General features: G+C 42.5%; 1 non-coding gene across 1 annotated transcript; it reads left to right on the forward strand.

Annotated features, from left to right (window-relative positions):
• The first annotated feature begins 1,613 nt into the window (after positions 1-1,613).
• On the forward strand, positions 1,614-1,720 carry LOC134348808 (U6 spliceosomal RNA). Its single transcript, XR_010018485.1, has one exon. It is a non-coding gene; the product is annotated as a U6 spliceosomal RNA (small nuclear RNA).
• The last annotated feature ends 3,452 nt before the right edge of the window (positions 1,721-5,172 follow it).

A 5,172-nucleotide genomic window follows, 5' to 3' on the forward strand; every position in this document is an offset into this window, starting at 1 on the left:
TAAGGTCACCCCTCATTCTTCTGAATTCTAGTGAATACAGGCCCTGACCTATCAAACTCTCTTCATATGACAAGCCATTTAATCCTGGAATCATTTTTGTGAACCTCCTTTGCACTGTCTCCAGTGTCTAAGGGGCACAAACTGCTCGCAATATCCCAAGTGAGGGCTCATGAATGCTTTATAAATCCTCAACATTACATCCTTGCTTTTATATTCTAGACCTCTTGCAGTTTTGGTCCCCTAACCTGAGGAAAGACATTCTTGCCATAGAGGGAGTACGAAGAAGATTCACCAGATTGATTCCTGGGATGGCAGGACTTTGATATGATGAAAGACTGGATTGGCTAGGCTTATACTCTCTGGAATTTAGAAGATTGAGGGGGGATCTTATTGAAATGTATAAAATTCTAAAGGGATTGGACAGGCTAGATGCAGGAAGATTGTTCCCGATGTTGGAGAAGTCCAGAACGAGGGGCCACAGTTTGAGGATAAAGGGGAAGCCTTTTAGGACCGAGATGAGGAAAAACTTCTTCACACAGAGAGTGGTGAATCTGTGGAATTCTCTGCCACAGGAAACAGTTGAGTCCAGTTCATTGGCTATATTTAAGAGGGATTTAGATAAGGCCCTTGTGGCTATGGGGATCAGGGGGTATGGAGGGAAGGCAGGTGCAGGGTTCTGAGTTGGATGATCAGCCATGATCATACTGAATGGCGATGCAGGCTCGAAGGGCCGAATGGCCTACTCCTGCACCTATTTTCTATGTTTCTATGTTAAAACAAATGCTAACGTTATAGTTGTTTTTCTCACCACAGACTCAAAATCCACCACCATGGCTTCACGCGACCCTGATCAGGGGAGAAGGGCTAAGCAGGTGCTACACCTTGCCCAAGTGTGACCTGCAGGCGAGTGGAGGGAAGGAGTATCTTATACCTTCTTTGGTAGAGAAGTACCTTCGCCCCATCCAGCATTTGGGCTACTATATAAAAATCATTGATAATTTTAGTTTAGCAACTAATTTTAAAAACAAAGGAGCAGAAGTCGGCCATTTGGCCCATCGAGTCTGCTCCACCGTTTTATCATGAGCTGATCCATTCTCCATTTAGTCCCACTCCCCCGTGTATCTGACCTGCTTGAAGGAAGGACAGGACTACTGTCCCTGCTTTCAGCTATTGCAGTTTGGCATCACAGAAGCAACCGTTGATGTGAACTCATGTTCAGATCAGACTGAAGTAAGGACACACACGTGGCTTCTCTCAAAATGGAAAGCTTGGTGTAATTTCAGAGTATTCGTGATTAGGCAAGACCAGCTCCCCTTTGCACAAGCTGCAATTAGCTTGAGATAGCTTGTGAACATTTTAGATAGATAGATAGATACTTTATTGAAACCAAAGGAAATTACTGTGTCACAGTAGCATTACAAGTGCACAGATATAGAAGTATTATTAGAAAAGTAAAAAGAATAAAAGATAAGTTACCTTGAACACTCTAACAGGAAGTGGTCATTACTTCCCCAACTCATTACAGAGCCTAACGGCCGAGGGTAAGAACGACCTCATATACTATTATTTGGAGCAGCACAGTTGTCTTAGTGTATAACTAAAAGTTCAGCCAAGTGCTCGCTTTGGCAGCACGTATACTAAAATTGTAACGATACAGAGAAGATTAGCATGGCCCATGTGCAAGGATGACACGCAAATTCGTGAAGCGAAATAAAATTTATTTTTAAAAAAAGTTCAGCCAAGGTGGCATGCAGAGGGTGAGAAACATTGTCCAGAATTGCCTAGATTTTATGTAGAGTCCTTTGCCACACAGATGCAGAAATTGCTTGTGATGGAGTTAAAAACCTTTCTGAACAAATAAATGATCACAGATTGAATACAGGAGAAGAGTTGGGTGCATTCTGAAATGGATTGCTACTCCTGGTGCACGTGGTTCTAGTTCTTGCTAATCCCGAGTTGTTAATCAGAATGTGCAAATCTTGACAATATCTTGTACTTTAAGTTTTTCAATAACACAAATACTCCGGTATAAAAACTAACTTTCCTCCAAGAGGTCCAACAACCTTGTTATGCCTCAACGGCCCGGAGAGCTCTATTGGCTGGAGTTGGGGATTTACACTTTGACTCTAGGTAGGGTCACCAATGCCAAACAGGTCAAAGGGTAGAGGCCAGACTAAGAGTGGACCACCGGTCCTCCCGGTTCAGAGGCCATAACTCAGGGCTAACAAAACTGTTACAGAAACAGCAATGAAGAATCCTTCTACAGCTGAGTGGCCAAGGACAGACAGAGATGGAGAACTTCATTGCTACCGTCAATGACAGCAGTGTAACAGGCAGTAAGTAAAAAAAATAATTTTGGAAATGGAAATTGGAGTAAAAACTAGACTAAATATAAACAATGCTGGAATTAGTCAGTTTTAAAAATAACAGTGAAAAAAACTTTTTATTAAATGCAAGCAGGTTTTTTCAACAAAGATTAAACTAGAATTAGAGGTCATGAGTTAAAGACGAAAGGAGAAATGTTTAAGGGAAACATGAGGGGTAACTTCTTCACTCAGAGTGTGGTGAGAGTGTGACATACTGCCAGTGGGAGTGGGGTTGATTTCAAAATTGAAGCAACATTTGGATAGTTACATGAATTGCGGGGGTGGGGGGGGGGTGTGGAGGGCAATGGTCCGGGTACAAGTCAATGGGACGAGGCAGATTAATGGTTCAGCTTGAACTGGATGGGCAAAAAGTCCTGTTTCTGTGCTGTAGTGTTCTATGACTGTAATGTCCCCACAATCTCTTCAGCGATCTCTTTCAAAACACTGGGGTGTAGTCCAGCTGGTCCATGTGGCTTACCTACCTTCAGACTTGTCAGCATCTCAAGCCTTTTCATTCGTAAGAGCAACCACACTCACGTCTCTTCCTGACACACTTGGATTTATGATAAACTGCTAATGTTTTTTTGACAGTAAAGACTGACACAAAATACTTATTAACTTCATTTGTCATCTACCTCTCCAGTATCATTTTCCAGTGGTGCGGTATCCATTCTTGCCTCTCTCTTATCTTTAAAAAAACCTTCTGGTATCCTCTTTTACATTATTGGCAAGCCTACCTTCACATTTAATCTTTTCTCCCTTTATGGCTTTTTTTTTGTTGCCTTCTGTTGACTTTTAAAAGCTTCCCAATCCTATAACCTCCCATTAATTTTTGCTCTATTTTCTGCCCTCTCTTTTGCTTTTATGCTGTCTTTGACTTCCCATCAGCCACAGTTGCCTCATCCTCCCTTTAGAATACTTTATCTTTTGGATTCATCTATCCTGTGCCTTCTGAATTGCTTTCAGAAACTCCAGCCAATGCTGTTCTGCCAACTTCCCTGCTGCTGTCCCCTTCCAATCACTTTGGCCAGTTCATCTCTCATGCCTCTGTAATTCTCTTTACTCCACTGTAATACTGACACATCTGACTTTAGCTTCTCCCTTGCAAATTGCACAGTGAATTTGATCACTGCTTTAAGCTCCCCAATCACAGTTGGTTCATTACACAATACCCAATCCAGAATTGTGTTTTCCCTAGTGGGTTCAACCACAAGCTCCTCCAAAAAGCCAACTCAAAGACATTCTGCAAATTCCCTCTCTTGGAATCCAGCACCAACCTGATTTCCCCAATCTACCTGTATATTGAAATGCCCACAACTATCGTAACATTGCCCTCTGACATGCCTTTTCTATCTCCCCTTGTAATTCTGGCTAATCATAAGCACAAAATACTCTCCAGATGCTGGGTCAAAGCAACACTCACAACATGCTGCAGGAACTCAGCAGGTCGGGCAGCATCTGTGGAAACGATCAGTTGACGTTTCCACGGACGCTGCCCGACCTGCTGAGTTCCTCCAGTGTGTTGTGAATGAATTCTGGCTACTGTTGGATGCTTGTAATTAAGAAGAGGAGAGGCTGTACTTGATCTGGTATTGGGAAATGAACCTGGTCAGGTGTCAGATCTCTCAGTGGGAGAGAATTTTGGAGATGGTGATCACAATTCTATCTCCTTTACAATAGCATTGGAGAGAGATAGGAACAGACAAGTTAGAAAAGCGTTTAATTGGACTAAGGGGAAATATGAGGCCATCAGGTAGGAACTTGGAAGCATAAATTGGGAACAGATGTTCTCAGGGAAATGTACAGAAGAAATGTGGCAAATGTTCAGGGGATATTTGCGTGGAGTTCTACATAGGTACGTCCCAATGAGACAGGGAAAGGATGGTAGGGTACAGGAACCATGGTGTACAAAGGATGTTGCAAATCTAGTCAAGAAGAAAAGAAGAGCTTATGAAAGATTCTAAAAACTAGGTAATGATAGAGATCTAGAAGATTATAAGGCCAGCAGGAAGGAGTTTAAGAATGAAATTAGGAGAGCCAGGAGGGGCCATGAGAAGGCATTGGCGGACAGGATTAAGGAAAACCCCAAGGCATTCTACAAGTATGTGAAGAGCAAGAGGATAAGACGTGAAAGAATAGGACCAATCAAGTGTGACAGTGGGAAAGTGTGTATGGAACCAGAGGAAATAGCAGAGGTACTTAATGAATACTTTGCTTCAGTATTCACTATGGAAAAAGATCTTGGCAATTGTAGGGATGACTTACAACAGCCTGAAAAGCTTGAGCATGTAGATATTAAGAAAGAGGTTGTGCTGGAGCTTTTGGAAAGCATCAAGTTGGTTAAGTCACTGGGATCAGATGAGATATACCCCAGGCTACTGTGGGAGGCGAGGGAAGAGATTGCTGAGCCTCTGGTGATGATCTTTGCATCATCAATGGGGACGGGAGAGGTTCCGGAGGATTGGAGGGTTGCAGATGTTGTTTTATTATTCAAGAAAGGGAGTAGAGATGGCCCAGGAAATTATAGACCAGTGAGTTTTACTTCAGTGGTTGGTAAATTGATGGAGAAGATCCTGAGAGGCAGGATTTATGAACATTTGGAGAAGCATAATGTGATTAGGAATAGTCAGCATGGCTTTGTCAAAGGCAGGTTGTGCCTTACGAGCCTGATTGAATTTTTTGAGGATGTGACTAAACACATTGATGATCGTAGAGCAGTAGATGTAGTGTATACAGATTTCGGCAATGCATTTGATAAGGTACCCCATGCAAGGCTTATTGAGAAAGTAAGGAGGCATGGGATCCA

This window comes from Mobula hypostoma, chromosome 6 (assembly GCF_963921235.1).
Source record: "Mobula hypostoma chromosome 6, sMobHyp1.1, whole genome shotgun sequence".
Lineage (NCBI taxonomy): Eukaryota > Metazoa > Chordata > Chondrichthyes > Myliobatiformes > Myliobatidae > Mobula > Mobula hypostoma.